Genomic DNA, 17,625 nt, shown 5'->3' with positions numbered 1-17,625 from the left:
AGTAATTGAAGCTTGTTGTACAACATACATATAGAATATGCACCCCTTGTTTTCCTTCGGCTTTCACCTTCTCCGACCATGGTCGGTTGAGGTAATACGCTTCAAGGCAAGGCTACATGGAGGACTCATTAAAGTCCTTGATTATACTATATTTCATTTAATGCTTACTAGTCTTGTTTAAATTATAAGTAGTTTTGTTTCTAATTCATGTTAAATGAGTTCCATGGTATTGGGTATGTGGTGAATAGCCTCGGTATCAGATCCATGACTATAGGCGGTTAGACGTAACGGCTTGGTATAGTTCTTGATTTTGGGTCCTTATACGTGTTGCTTATACGTGATTGCCCTACTTGATTGTATATTGCGCTTATTTACTTATCTACTTGTGTACTTTATTTAATCTCATATATACATATACACAAGCACTCAAAACATTCTAAGGTATCCTTACCCTAGCTTTATTTAATCTCATATATACACATGCACACACTCTCATATTATACTAAGGTATCCTTACCTTACCACAAAAAGTTGGTTTTAGGATGTTTTATGGATCACGAGCTTAACTTGGATCCCGTTGTTTCTAATATACTTAAATATTATCTCATATGAGACGACCACTTTAAGTTGTCGAATGCAAGCATTCCGGTTGCCTCCTTATATATTGATGTTAAGACGTAAAAGCCACAGTGATACTTGGACTAGTGTTTTTAACATCTCGTTGTATCTCAAATTTTATTAGTTGTTATTATCGTGATTTGAGTCACAAACATCAAAGACGCGGTGATACGTGCATATGTTCGACTCCACATTTTTTCTCATTTTATTTAAGATTTATCGTCGGGACGTCAAGTCATAGTGATTCATGCACGACCTTTCCTCCTTTTAGATATTAAGACATTATTTACAAGTTTCAAGGATTTAAATAAATTTTCCTTCTATTTAATCATATTAATCCTCAATCACAAAATTCTCATTTATATAATTTTAATTTTTTTCGTTTTGATTAATTCTCATATGTTTTTATTTCACACAGTAAATTTATTTTAGTTTTTTTATTTCACGCCACTGTTTTCATTACAGGATTTCGTCTATGGTGATTTTTCTTCAATTTAAGTTAATATATTTCGAAATACTCCTAATGACTTTCAATATACCATCTTTGTTCATTAAGACTTTTTATAAACAAAAGTTTTATCATATGGATTTCATTGTATTAAAGGTTTTATGATAAAATTTATCTTGGTAAAGTCCCATTATACAAATTTTAAATTGTCTTTAAATCCTCATACAAGATTTCATTAAAATTTTATTTTTTTTATTATTTTTTTTCAATATTGTTTACTTCGAACTAACATTTCACAATATTGATTATTTAAAATTTCTCATGACATTTTAATTACACTATATTATATAATACACATAGTAGAATTTTTATTACCCAAATTTATTCTCATAACAACTTTCATATGAAACTTTTGGTTCATTATAACTTTTCATAAATAAAATTTGCATTATACAATTCAACTCGTTTTAAATTTCTTATGATTATTTTGCCCTGATTTTTCAAGAAATTCAAAACTTTATAGCTTGTAATTGTCTTAAAATCCTCATGCAAAACCTCATAGAAATTCTATTTTTAAAGACAAAAAACGTTTATTTCGATTTCTTGATTCACAATGCAGGTCACTTTAACTTATCATGATAATTTCCTTACACGATATTAAATAAGGAACATGATAAAAATTTTCATTACGCAAATTTTTATTCCCAAAACAACTTTCATCATTCATATTGATACCTCATAACAAATTTCGACATTCAATTCACTTATTTTAATTTCCCCGTAAGCAAAATTTTATCTTTATAAAAATTTATTTTGCTTACTCTTGAAAAACGACTTTTATTTTTACAGTAAACTTCAAAATACAAACCTTATTATCTTAATTTCCCATGATATTTTCCACCACTTAATTTTAAGCATTTCAAGAACGATTTACGTTACACGAGTTGATTTATTTCAAATTTTCTCTAAATTATTTTACAACTTAAGCCGACCCGACGTATCGTAACAACTCTCGTTTTAGTGGAAAATTTTTAGCAAGGAAATTGTTGTGATCCACAAACTTGAATCTCAATATTTTTTGTAACAACTTTACGTTTCAAACATTTGTAGGAACCTCCTAATAACTTTCTCTAACTATTATAACAACCTTTTCACAAGCGTGAGTTTGCTAAAATGCGAACAATCCGTGGGGTTCACGAAAGTTCCGTTTTCACGCAAAAAATATTAACTTGTAATTTTATTATCAAAAGTTTCATGAATGTTTCAATTATTATTTATAAATTATGATATTTTAAATTTAAAACTCATTATTAGTCAAAATTCCTCTAAACGCAACCATAAGTTTCCAAACACCCGTATTTCATCTCAAACTACCACCTTAAATCAAGCCATCCTTTCACTTCAAAAGTTTTCCCACACAATCAAATATTTCCTCAAGATGAACAAAACTTAACATACCAAAGTTATACCCTCACCAACTCAAACCCCATGCAAATCCAAGATGTACAAAATCAACCCAACAAAAATCCCTAAATACCGACACTTTTACGCCATGAAACCTATCAAACTCACTATCCTGAGACTCCGAAGACACCGACAAACACATCCACAAATGCCTTGAACATATAAAAACCAAAGTTACCCAACTATGACTCAATCCCTCGACTCATGCTATGTCAAATCACAAACCATGTCGCCACGCCGTTTCCATCCAACTATAGAGTTTGATATCAAAATAGTAACCCAGACACTCCTTGCAAAATACATGTATAAACCAAATCTCAACCCAAACTAGTCAAGGTCGACCTATCCAACCCATCAACTTAACCCGAACTTAAATAAGCAAACCTCAATCCAAATAGCCCAACCACTACTCACACAAGTCATCTAAGCCTAACCCACTCAAACGACCTAAACTCAACAAACCCCATCAACCCAACTCAAGAAAACCCAATTTCGCAACACACCCGAAACACACTCACTCACTCTTCACCAAATTTACAAACCATTCTCCATTCGAAGCCTAAAACCTCTCCATACACACGCAAGCTTCATTTTTCCCTTAAAATTTTTTATTATATATGTACAAATAGTGTATTTATAACGACCTCGTGTGCTCAAATATTCATTTTTAAATTATAAACTCTTTCAAGAATAACAATTACGTATTACGCTCATATTTTATAAATCATCTTTGTAAAATATAATATTGTCATTACAATTATACTCATTCAAAATTCTATTATGGGGATTTGTTTTCAAAGATTATTAAACAATTATATACGTGTTTTCAAGATTATAAATATTGTCACCTAAGGTGATAATCCCATATAAAACTTTATAAATACGAGGTTTTATTTTGAATGTTGAATTCGAGATTTATTCAATAACAAATTACAACTTTCATTATTTTGCATAAACTCAATGATCATGGCTTTACAAATCCTTTTTGGGACACACTCATAAATGTTTCATACACTAGATAATGTAACATGAATTTTGTTCGATAACGATTTATGCGAATTTTTACTTCTTAATATCACAAGCATCACTTCTTTCATGATTAATTATCATCACAACAGCATTACGTATACAAAATTCCTTTAACAATTTAACTTACAAGATTTTCATTTGATAGCAATTTAGATGTTTTCTCTAACTATGCGTTACCGCGATGCTTTTTTATTATATACATTTTCTTGGAAACGATAGAATGGCTTTACTTGAGACTTCATTTTCGCTTTTATTTTTATAATTTCAAAAGAGTATATGATACGCGATTTACATATTTCATCATTACTCCGAGTCTCACTGTTATTACGATTTTCTTTTGATGAGATGTTTCGATTGTAATTTTATGCACATGAGATTTCATTTTATGTTTTGATTATTCATGACCGAATTCAAGTTATTTAATAACAATTTGTGTACTACTTCAAAACCTCATTTTCGCTAAAAATTGCGCTTACATTTTAAACGATATTTTCATCACTATGTTGTTCATGTTTGAGTATTATGCTTTTCAAGCAAAACACAATTCTATGCATTTTTCCACATCACTTCATTTACTCAATCAACGGCCTATGTGTGGTTGTCCGCAAGTTTTGGCACTATTTGAAACCGTTACTATAATCATGATTATGTAAATGGTTTCACAATAGAAGCCGTGTTCACATTTTATTACATTTCTTCAATGATTTTGCCAAGTTAACCAAAAACTTTTATTGATATTTCATGTCTGATATATGGTTACACTACCCCATAAAACCCACCCCATCCTCATGATATTTAATTGTATTTCACGCAATCATATCCTCGATACTTATAACCTGAAGATTGTTCACGTATGAAACTCATCGTACGATGTTATTGTTAATGGTATCGTTGTTTATCCCAACCTCATGTACTCAAATATTGGATTTTCTCATTTTCACTTATCGGGTTTCTCATTTTCACTTATTGGATTTTCTCATTTTCACTTATCGGATTTCTCATTTTCACTTATTGGATTTTCTCATTTTCACTTATTGAATTTCTCTTTTCCACTTATCGGAGTCCTCATTATCAGGTTTCATTTATCGATTTTATTTAGTACCTCGATATAGACATTGACATTTATCTTGATGATTTTTGACTTCAAATCACATTTCATATTGTTTACCCTAAAATTTTTTTTATTTATTCGATCGTCTTTACTTATATAAACCGAATTATAATTTTCACCTTGGTTTATATCTTAATATTCTAGTTGTTTCAGTTATTTATCCAATTTTTCCTACTTATTTAAAAGCCAACCTCAAAAATTTTCAACCGCTAGTATTGGATTGTCAATATTGGTAAAAAGTTCAACAGATTTTATTTACGTTTCTAATGGTTAAAGATTTCCAAATAAATATGTCTTTTATACCACACAATGGAACGAACATGTGCACCATACGACAATCTAAATAATTATGGGTGCACACTTAATTATCGAAATCCTCGCATGGAAGCCTTAGTAAGTACGCTTGTGTGCGATAACTCGAACTCGAGAATGATAGCAGAAAAACGGTATAAATGCAAGATGATAAAGGCATGGTGGATACGCCGCTGGTACATCCTATATATAAGTGTCGTTATTATGTTTCTCATTGTGACATTTTTTCGAGTCATGCAAGGATCTGACGTTATTCTTTTTGCTTAAATTTTTTCTTACAATTGCTCTACTAAAAACGACATTCGTTAGTAATTACCTCTTTTCCTTAAGTTTATTTTAATTTCGGGACGAAATTTTCTAAAGTAGGGAAGACTGTGACATTATTTTCGGTTTAACTTGTATTCGTTTTTGTGTGATAAACCTGACTTGTTTTATGTCACACCCTCAAAATCCACTAACGGAGTTTTACCGTCAGAGGGTGTGAACTGGCAGGATCGGAATCATCAGTTATAATCAAACCATAAATTAAAGTTTCAAAACCATGAAAACTTTTACGAGTAATTTAAATGCGGAAGCGTAAAAACCTTTAATCAAAAGTTGCGTCACGCAGGACTGCTTAAAACCAAAGATAATCGTTAAAAATAAGTTTGCAGGACAAAAGCGTTTTCAATCAATGCATGTTCCTAAACCGCGCGCCCGCCTCGGCTACCTGAGAATAACATACTAAAAGTGTCAACACAAGGTTGGTGAGTTCACAAGTTATATAAAATAAATCGTTTAGCGTTTGCGTTCAGCGTTTTACGTTAAGCGTTTTGCGTAACCACGTTACGGCGTTTTACGTTAAGCGTTTTGCGTAACCACGTTACGGCGTTTTGCGTTAAGCGTTTTGTGTTACCAGATAGTGTTATGTCAAATTATATATCGATAGGTAGCTAGTCTATACAACAAGTATTACTAAGTGTTCGACACCGAAGCTGACTCGTTTAGTAAGTGCCTTGTCACCCAAAATTACACCCGCTCGACCTCCAGTCGAGTTTAGCGTTGGGTGGGGTTTGTCAAACCCAGTAGTACTACTCAACAGTGACTCGCTATTCTAAATATTAACCGGTTCGATGTGTAGGACTTCAAATATTTCGTTTGCCACTTAGCCTTTACAAGTGATATATAATTTATAACAAAATCTTAAATGCATTGTGGAGTATGTTATCTCCCCCAAGTGAAAAACGTTTGAAAACAGTTTAAAGAGGGGAAAGTGAAACTCACTGTTTGCGAAGAATTTCCCAAAATAAATCACCAAGATGCTCGTCACCGAAAAACTCTCTCTAACGTTCTAAAACAACAAAGAGATTTTTCTAAGTGTCGGAATATTATCGAGTCTCTAGACCCGGCACATAATACCTATGCACATAACATGTTTCGTGTTTCATTCGTGAATCGTGTGTGACTTTAACAAGTGTTTTTGTGACACATCACATGTGTAAGCAATCATATACGTGTCATGTATTCATAACGTACATTACTAGCAATTTTTCCCCGTAAGGGCATTTTGGTCAACAAATAACAATTAACTAGCCATTATTCCCCATAAGGGCATTTTGGTCAAATTATGACAATCAATTAGCAGTTATTCCCCGCAAGGGCATTTTAGTCAAAACACGATAATAAATTAGCAAGTATCATATTTCATGCATTTTCACAAAACTCGGCAGCTAGTTTCACCGAGACAGAAATCCTACTAGAAAGATTGTACTACTTCACCAATTATAGCATCTCAATTAATTTACCAAAAATCATCACAGAAGCACATATGTCTTAGGTTTCCAGAACATATTTTATTACATTTTTATTCCTCATAGTTTTCTCACAATCATCAAATCATTACAGCAAACTCATAACAGTCAGATTCATGCACAACAGAATGTTATTTGCAATTCCCGTTAAACGAAAACTCCAATAAATGCAAGACCACTTGGGTTTGGCTCCTAACTCAATGAGTCAACTTCCAGAAGTGGAACCAACCCAATTGGTCTCGTAGTTCATGAGATATAACATTTACAACATAACCTAACAGCAGGTCTAACAGCTCAGCTTTGCACAACGTTTTTGTAAAATCATAAAAGTTAATTTCTACTTGTCCAAAAATTACAAACTTATACTTTATAGAAACTAGACTCAACCTAGTTTACTGCAGTACCAATAATCTCAACCAATTTTCACGTTTACACTTTGTTACAGTCACTTAAACATCATATACACATTCTGTCCAGAAACTGTTTGCATCCAAACTCAATATATTAACAACCTATGAACTATCATGCATTCATATGACCCTCTAGACTCCATAAACACCATCCATGCACATCAATTACATATTACATACTTGATTAGGGTTTGTGTTTGAACTAAAATCAAAGACACAACAATTTACATGCAACAAGATTCAATCTAGTTATCAAATCATCATCAATCAACAACAATCATGTTAACTTCATACATACATGAAATCGGCTCATCTAGGGTTTTCAATTAACCCATTAAACATCAAAATCAATCAACAAGAATGTAAAGGATGATCAATTATACCTTCCTAGCACCTAGTTCTTCAATCACAAGCTTGATTTCTTGATGTATATGTGTGCAAAGTGGACGGCAGCCAAGGTTTTGGGGTGGGAGGGTTCCGATCGGGGTTGGGTTTATAATAATAATAATAGTTAGGGTTAAGTTAATGATATATTTATAGATATACAAGTTACACTCAAGTCCCTCTACTTTCAAGTGTTGTTTTTCTAACTTAACTAACTTAGTTCTTATTTCTTGTCTAGCATTACACACAACATAATCAAGTAACACATATGTTAACACATAATTATCACATAATTATTGTTTTGGCGTTTTTCGTTTATTCATCAATCGTTTGCGTCAACTCGTTTGTGTTTCGGTGCAAATCCCAAAAGACTACACATGTAGTAAGTGTTAAGCGTCATTTAAACCCTAGTTTAAATGTAATGAAGTGTGCGTTATAGATTTAGTGATCTTAAGTTTGAATTGACGGAGTTGAGTTAACGGAGTTAACCTGAAATTGACGATTGTCACATTTTATAAATCGGATCCTTTGATATTAATAAAGATAGTGGTTTTTATGTTGTTTTGTTGTTTTGTTGCATTATTTGATTCGTTTAACCAATCAAAACACATGCAAGCCTTGAAATAAAACATAGAAATAAACTTTGACCATTACTCTATATAAACAAGCTCTCTCCTTCATTTCAATTATTCATTCATTTTCTTTCTCTCTCAAACAAAGATCATAACTTCACCACTTCAAGGTTCTTACTAGTTTGACTTTATGAAGTCAAACAAGAACTATTCTTTAATTTTAATTTGTTGCATAGTAATTGAAGCATGTTGTACAACATACATATATAATATGCACCCCTTGTTTTCCTTCGGCTTTCACCTTCTCCGGCCATGGTCCGTTGAGGTGATACGCTACAAGGCAAGGCTACATAAGTCCTTGATTATACTATATTTCATTTAATGCTTACTAGTCTTGTTTAAATTATAAATAGTTTAGTTTCTAATTCATGTTAAATGAGTTCCATGGTATTGGGTATGTGGTGAATAGCCTCGGTTTTATCCTGAGTTGAGAACCGAACCGAAACCGAACTCTTGTTTACAAGTTTTGTTTAAATAGTTAAATAGAATATTTGAATATTATAACTTCTAAAATCGTTTTTATAGTTCTATGGTAATTGGGTATGTGGTAACCATCTTCGGTCTTATTCCGAGTTGATAATCAAACCAAAACCGAACTCTTGTTTAAACACTTTATTACGTCTTTGATAACATTTTAAATAATGTATTAGCTTATTATTATTTTTTAGTTCCTAACCATATTAATTTCCAACTCATTTTAAATAGTTCAATTGTATTTGGGTATGTGGCAACCATCCTCGGTCTTATACCGAGTCAAGGACCGAACCAAGACCGAACTAAATCGGGTTCATCCGCTTAAGACACACTAAATGTGTTTTGGGCCACCGAATCTCATTTTTCTTTAAAACTATATTATAAAACTAATTTTAATTGTTTTCTCAAAATACTTAGTATGTCGGTTCACTTGATCTTATAACAAGGTTGGACCGACAAAGCCAAACACTCGCTTAACGGACGTTAAGGTTCTTCTCAATAGAACTACAAACTTGGTTAAGTTTACTTCTGAATTTATTGAGTTATCTCATGACATGTATCACTTTGGAAATGCCGGGTTCAGGTTTGACAATTTATCAAGACCCGAACCGACTAAACCAAACACTCGTAAAAATCTCATTTTAGTATGTATTTAACGAAGGGTCTTGCATTATCGCAACTATACCCTATGTATTTACTTAACAAAGGTTAAGTAAAACTAATGAATAGAATATCGAGACCTGATTTCGAGCAAACTTACTTTTCAAAAACCGTTACTTTAATTTCTCAAGTATTTACATTTTTAAACCTCAAACTTTGGTTAATTATTTAACTTGTCATTTTATTTTACTTTAAAGTATTTCAAGTCCATCTTCTAAACCGAAACCCTTTTAACCTAAACCTCACTCGTTGAACTTCTTATCCCGGTGTATTACAAACAACCCTTCAAGTTATTTATTTCACATAAGTAATCACACTTCCCCTTTTTACGCCTTTTATACTTTTGGGGTGGCATGCATACCATGTAACTCTTGGCAAAAAATTTTCACTAATATAATCATGATTACCATTCTATTATCTTTTTGTTAATAAAATCTCTCTTTATTAAAGTTCAATATCTTGCAAAGTCAACAAAAAGTCCAAATTTCGGCACGAAACAAGAAAAACGTGCAAAAACCTCGAGCAGCGAGTCAGAAAGTAAATAAATCACTAGATGGATCAAATAACCCCAAAAATTCAATATATATACAAACACATGTGAGACAATATAAAAACATAATTTAGGAAGGTTCGAATCGTGAAAACTGGAAAATAAGTAAACAAGAGCCAGTATAGGACGGAAAGGACCCCACACAAACTATTTACAAGAAAATGGTTTTTATGGTCCATACCGTCAGGAATTTGATTTCGTTTAAAGTCTGACAAAAATTATTGAAAACGGGATCCGTTTGGATATTTAAATCACGCAATACGTTAAACTATTAATCGGTATCAACTAGATATTAAACAAAAACCCCTCATATCCCCCCCCCCCCCCCCCACAACACTTCATCAAAACCACCTCCCATTCCCTCCAATGTACATCTTCCAAGTCCACAAGCTAATCATTGATGCTTCTAGAAAGGGCATGAGTTGTAAACAAGTTAAGGCCTCCACCCAATCACCCTATAGCCAACTCAACACTCTACACATTCTTTCCCTCTCCCTTCATATAGCTCGACCGAAACACCCCTCCCAACACACTCAAAAACAAATTCAAACATAAATACACATACACATATCAATCAAGAACCATGGAAGCTTAATCAAGATATTAGAAAATCAAGCACACTAGGAAGGAATTAGGAAAGAGGCACACCACTCTCACACTCATAAACATTATCATCTTCATCTTTCAAATCTCCAAGAACAAGTAAGTTTTAATTTGTGATTGATTACTAGATGTAGATGCATAAGATTTGTAGTTCTTGATATTGTTTGGAGCTTTAAAGTTGAAAATGTGGATAATGTGTGTGTGCATGTGTAGGCCGTATGTATATATGTATATGTAAGAGGAAGAATCAAACTCACTTACACATGCATATGTTCATCATAAGGATCATACATTGATTAACAAGTTTGATTGAAGTTGTTATTGGTCTCTTGATTATTTGAATAAACTTGATGTTAGGATTTATTGTTATAATAGAATGTGGATGGATTATTGATCCTTAACTTGTTGGTAAGGACTTAAATTATTGAAAATTGTTGTTAGAGATAAACAAAACAAGAACATGGTCATAATTGGAATTTGGGGATTTTTGGTTTTGGGATTATTTAAGGGATTTTGGATGGATTATTGAATCAATGAGTGTTATGGAATAACCTAATTAAAAATAAGATAGGATATATGCTAGAATCGATATTTGGAACTTGAAGATTAACAAAAATCGTTAAAATTGCTAAATACGGAAACTTTAATTTAAGAAAAGTTGAATTTTTGATTTTTGATGTGAATACTTGATAGGAATGTTATCAATATATGATTAATAGCAACTTAAACTAAGATAGGATGCATGATTAAAAGATAGACTAATTAACACATTGATGGAATTAGCAAACAACTTACTAGATATAGAAACTTTGTTGAATGGGGAATTGAAAGAACAAAATTGGAATAGAACACTTAGAATGAATGAAACTTTATCAAACTAATTGAATGAAATAAACTTAAAATTGTACTTCATCAAAGTGGTAGAATTAAATCAATTAGAATTATCAAATATTAAAAGTTACTATAATAGGAAACTTTGCTAGAACAACACTTAGAAAATTCATAAAATTCATGATCTTGTGATTTGAGTAATTTGTTAGAGATTGATAAAGATAAGAATGATGTAAAGTGACTAATTATAAATAATAGAATCATCCAAAAAGTTCATACTTAACTTTGTTGAAAAGGGACAATACTTGGATCATGAAGGTTAGATTCTTCTAAAAAGAAATAAGAACCCTTTATTGAAAAGTAAAATTTTGGCTTATTATGAACTTATAAAATAGGTTAAAGATCTGGACTCATAGGGTATATAATAATATTGGCACATATAAAAATAACAATCTTAATTAGTAACATTGTTAATAAACTTAGAATATGAACTAGAAGCTTAAAAACTTGTTTAAATGTGACTTATGAATTTATATGATCAAAACTGGAATTTATGGTGAATTATGTGTTATTATATGTGTGATTTTATGTGTGATTTGTTCATAAGATGATTGGTGTAGACTTGTTCAACTTATTTGACTTCTCGGTAATGTTAACGGTTGAAAATCGGCTTTTAAACGAAACCGACACAACTCTTAGGGACTGTTTTAGAACAGCCCCTAAAGTTATAAAATACTCATATATAACATAAGTTAATATATGGGAAAAGGACAAGATGATAAAACTTAGTCCTAAACGGTTCGTGTCGCGAAAACCGACACGAAAACGTTAAAAGTTGTTATTTTAAGAAAATATTAACAATAATGAAAATAATATATTTTTACAAGGTAACTTATAAAAATTGACTAATATAAATTAAACAAGTATTTACATTATTTTAAAAATTACATTTTACACGAAAAAACAAAACGAGTTGTTTTTAAACATAAAACCGACAAAACCGACAAAAATTATGAAAACTAAAAGATTAATATTTTCTTAAAACTTTCCAGCAACTGAAACTTAAAATATTTTATTATATTTATATAATTTAATTGTTTATTAATTGATTTAGTTATTTAAATAATAAGTTAACCGAAAACCAACCTATGTGTATTAGATAACTTAATAGGAACTTAATTGCTTATGTGCTTGTGTGGATTAGTAGATTAGGATTCATAAACTAAAAGGATTTTATAAAAACTAAAACCAAGTTTTTATTAACAAAACGTGTACTAATATAGGACACAAGATTTTGGAACGAAAGGCTACAAACCTTGAGTTTCTCTATCGAACCCCCTCGTTTTTAACTGGAATTGTTTTTAAATGTTATTATAATTGTTTTGGCGGAAAAGCATATTATTTATTACATATCGATTCCATTGATATTTTAAAGGCATTTTATTTTACTAACCGTGTCAAACGCGGGATGAGTCTAGTTGGCTAGATAACGGTTAACCCTAGAGAAGGGGTAGATCTATCAAGGTGACGCCCTCTACTTCCATCGCGTTGGGTTAGAAGTAGGCATATTTTGAGTCTGGTATGTATCAGGTTATCAACTATGATAGTCAAACGTAATGTTGTATTCTTTGCTCGTCTACAACAACACAATTTGTTTAAGAAGTAAAATGCCTATTATTTTGTGATGTAATGACGGTAGATCATTACACACGAGTTTGTGTTATAATGGAGGAAGACCATTATACGCGGGATATTTTAATATAATTCGGGGTGTAGTGACGATTACACACGAATTGATATTGGATATAATGACAATAGATCATTATATGGATGTTGTTTTCGATATATATATATATATATATATATATATATATATATATATATATATATATGGACTATTTTTATTATAAAGGGAAACTCACCAACACATCATGTTGACCATTATTTTAATATGCTTTTCATGTAAGTGAAGATTTCAAGGAGGCATGGAAAGGAGGGCGGGTCATGTTTGAATAATGTTAAAATAAGACCGTGCGATGACACGTGTATAAAACTCTGATGTTGTAAAATATATATTTTCTTTAATAAAATATAATCTTTTATTATTAATTATTCTATTGTTATTGGCTATCGGCATCTGTCATAACCCGAACGACTTAATCTAAGTTTTCCGCTGTTTTAAGTTAAAATTTTCGGGGTGTGACATATCATATTCAAACTTACTTGTTTTATGATCTCATTATCAAATCCACAATTCAACATTATGTGTTCGTACGAATATTTGCTCGATCTTTGTTTATGTCTCAATTTGATTATATGCACGAGTGTTTACTTTTATGTTGTTGTTGAGCCTCAATAAGTATGATCATACACTCCCCTAACTATCCTACCTTAAGTGCGGATAGAATAGGGCCTCATTATCCGAGTATTATGGTTGTTACCAAATGGAAAGGAGCCACAGTTATTTACTATACATTTACAATGGTTGTTTGCTTTATTCGATTTACACATATGAATGTGAATTTTGCCTCATTATATACATACGTCAAAACTAGTGTATTGCTCACCAGCATTCGTGTTGATCAAATATATTTTTATGCATGTTACAGGTTTACTATTCGATTGCTTGTGAAGATTGAAGACTCATCACTTTGATCATACATATAGGATACTTTAACGAATGTTGTGTTGACGTAATTGTTTGTATTTTATTGTGAACAAGTTGTATTTGTGATTATTGAATGAAATAAACAAGTTGAGTAAATATTGTCACTTTAATAGTGTCATCACGTTCTTGAGCAATCCGTTGCGCCCCGGCATGTTCCGCCGCCTTTGGTCGGGGTGTGACAACCTACATATGATATGGTGGTGGAGGCGTGGAGCCAGTGGCAAAGCTTGGACGAGAACACGCAGGGGGGGGGGCGAACTCAATACGCATAAAAATTTTCATAAACTATAGGGGACGGGATCAAAAGTTTCGTCAAACATGGGTAAATTTTAAGAATTTTATTCACAGTCATTGACACCACTAGGCAAATTTTAAATCACATGTGTTTTTCAACGTTTTTAATATAATGGTTCGTTAATTTTTATTAGGATTCCGGATCGGGTTAACCATTAAAATAAATATGTATGCAAATGCAACCAATACCCGGTATCGAATTACATTCGGGTTGAGTCGGGTATTTATTGATATGCCCGAATTCATGGATTTTCACCCTTCTGTGCAATCTCTTTTGGGATTGGCAACACTTTCCTCGCATCAGCTACGATAATTTATACAGACAACAAGCCATAAAGTTACGAAAAACAGATATTGATAAAAGCTGATGAGTTTTAATAAGCCAATGAGTCAAATTTCTCAGTTTTCACTACATTCATAGTAAACAGGTGGGTTTGGAATATGAATGGCTAGCAGGGCCAAAATCACATTAAATTAAGGTTTAGACAACCCGATTTAAGCCCGGTTTCTAGAAATAACGGTAAAGGGAATGGGTTGACGGATTTGTGTCACACCATGATAAATAGATCTAGACTTGCCACCGTATATCAATACGTCACCTGACTTCAACAAAAGACTTTTTAACTTGGTAGCTCCACTTTGGCGATACACAAATTCTGCAGCCTCGCCAATGAAGATGGAAACCACAGGAGATCCTCCACCACTGTCATCGGGAATCTGCGTTCAAACAGTAACACTCTAATATTTCAGAACATTTACCTAGCTACCTGGGTCTATTAAGATTAAATTATAAAGGTTATAATGTCAAATAGAATAAGTTAAAAGGACAGTTTTAAAATAGAATACGTACCTGGTCCTTGAGACTGACGTAGGTGTTCAAGAGAATCATGTATTTTAAAAGTTGAAATTTTGCTTGGGGTCCTAACCCTTTCACACGCCACCTCTGTGGGAAACCGCAACTTCCTTAAACTAAATGCTTCTTCTTTACACCAACCTTTACAAAATTTAGTGGTGTGATGCTGCACTGCAGCCGACCATGGAATATTGTATCCTGCTGCATGCATGGATTAGTAGTTATAAACCCTAGTACTGATCAGATCGACATCAAAGGTAAAAAAGTAATAGAAATTTTACCTTAAATCTGAATGATCGACGATCGAAACTAGAAAACAATGGAATGGGGCGTGTTATTATGTTCGGGTTTAGGTTACCTGGGAACGAGTTTTATTTTATATATTAAAAAAATGGTGCATTACAAAATCTTAAAATGAAACCAACATTTTGGAGTAACACATAAAACAAAACAAAAAAAAATGATGAGATGAGAATAGGTTACCCCAAAAGATGTATTCATCGCCGTTAAAAGATTTGGGGACCTAATGGGCATGGTTTAAATATGCTGACCTAATGGGCCAATCTCAAACACAGCGTATGTTTTTTTTGGTTTTGGGTAATAAAGTTAATTTTTTCCGTAAAAAAAATGATGGGGCCAGGAGCAAATTGTCATTTCACGTACAAGCAAGAGACGCGTGATCGAGACAATTCTAATGAGTTCGTGGTGGATTCTTTGAGGTCTTGAAACGAAACGACTTTTGGCAGGAACTTACACAAAATAGATTATATTTTCGTCATATTGTTCTGTTTCCGTTTTACTGGTATGGTGGTAAGTATAGAAAGTCAGGTGTGAATTGGATGGAATGGCTTAGAACCCCTCTATTGGTGATCTCATTTTGTTGGTTTCCGTCTAGCTTCTTGCTAGTCGACTGTTTATACTTCATATAATTCCTTTTCAACTGGTCTAAAAAATATCAAGTAGTTCACGTCATAGAGGTGCACAAAAAAACCATTTCCGGACCCGACCCGGCGGTTCCTACCCACCCAGAACCGGACGCAATCCTACCCGCGTGTACGGACCGGGCTTGTGTTTCTCCCCATAACTGTACCCGGAACCCAAGCCCGAACCGACCCGGAACCCGCTGGAAGTGGTTCCGTCAATACCCAGTCAAAACCCAACCCAACCTTACCAGAAACCCGGTCAAATACACAACTATACCCGGAACCGGTTCCTACCCGACCCGATTTTGACTTTTGTTGACCATACCTGGAACCGGTTCCGGTTTCTAAAAATATCCAGTTTGGGCAACTCTAGTTCACGAGCAAGCGTGATGAAAAGGTAATACAAATATGAAGCATAGAACCAAGAATATTAGCATCCGTCTGCACGAATGTGTAGATGGTACTAGTCACCATACCAAGGCAGAAATCCTAACTCATTTGAGGAAGGTTATAAATTTGAAACTTTGGGGCATTATGAAATACATAAATGATATAGTAAATGTAAGAAAAGGAGCTATTTATATATTTGAATCTTTGAAGACATACAAACTCAAATTCCCATCCATAGAACAATTGTCGCCATAAGGTATGTTTGGTTGAAATGAATGGAATGAAGAGGAAATAGAATGGGGGAAGAAATGAAATGGATCATTACCATTCCTTTGTTTTATTTAGTTAACCTATGGGAATGAAATGAATAATTGTTTTATGATGTTTGGTATCCAAAAAATAATTATGAATGAAATAGAAATAATAAAAATATGCCTATCCAAAATATAAAGTTTTTTTACAAAAAAAAAATAAAAAAATTGAAATGGCGACGGTGGTGGTAGCTCTGGAGATGAAAATGGTGGCGGCAGCGGTGGTGGTGGTCAAGCGATGGTAGCATTAGTAGTGATGGCGGTGGTAGGGTGGCCAAGCGATGGTAGCATTAGTAGTGATGGCGGTGGTAGGGTGGCGATAACAGTGGTTGTGGACTTGCAACGATAGTGGTGGTGGCGGTGGTGGTCAAGCGATGGTAGAATTAGTAGTGATGGCGGTGGTAGGGTGGCGATGACGGTGGTGGTGGACTGGCAACGATAGTGGTGGTAGCGATATGGTCGGGTGGCGACGGTGACAATGGTTGTCATAGTTATGGCGACGATGTTGGCCGTGCTAGCTTTGGTGGTAAGGTGGTGGTGGCGGCGACGATGGTGGCGGCGAAGGTGGTGGTGGTGACGGTGGCGATGACAGTCAGATGATGGTGGTGGCTATGGTAGTGGTGGTGGTGATGGCAGTGGTGGTTGTTAGGTGATGGTGTTATTGAGAAAGTAGGACCTGATGGTATTGTTGAGAAAGTAGGTAGGAGGAATGGAATGAAAAAAAAGAAAGGGGTGTGACAAAATGGTTTTGATGGAATGGGATTCCATGTGTAATGGATGATTCCATTCCATTGAGCAACCAAACACCTCTTATTTCATTCCTACGTAATGAATCATTCCATTCCGCCTGTCATTACTGCATAACAAACG

This window comes from Bidens hawaiensis, unplaced genomic scaffold, assembly GCF_021521415.1.
Source record: "Bidens hawaiensis isolate Kalapana, Puna unplaced genomic scaffold, B.hawaiensis_p1.1 tig00007615_1, whole genome shotgun sequence".
NCBI classification, from domain to species: domain Eukaryota; kingdom Viridiplantae; phylum Streptophyta; class Magnoliopsida; order Asterales; family Asteraceae; genus Bidens; species Bidens hawaiensis.
Note: the sequence above shows the minus strand (reverse complement) of the source record.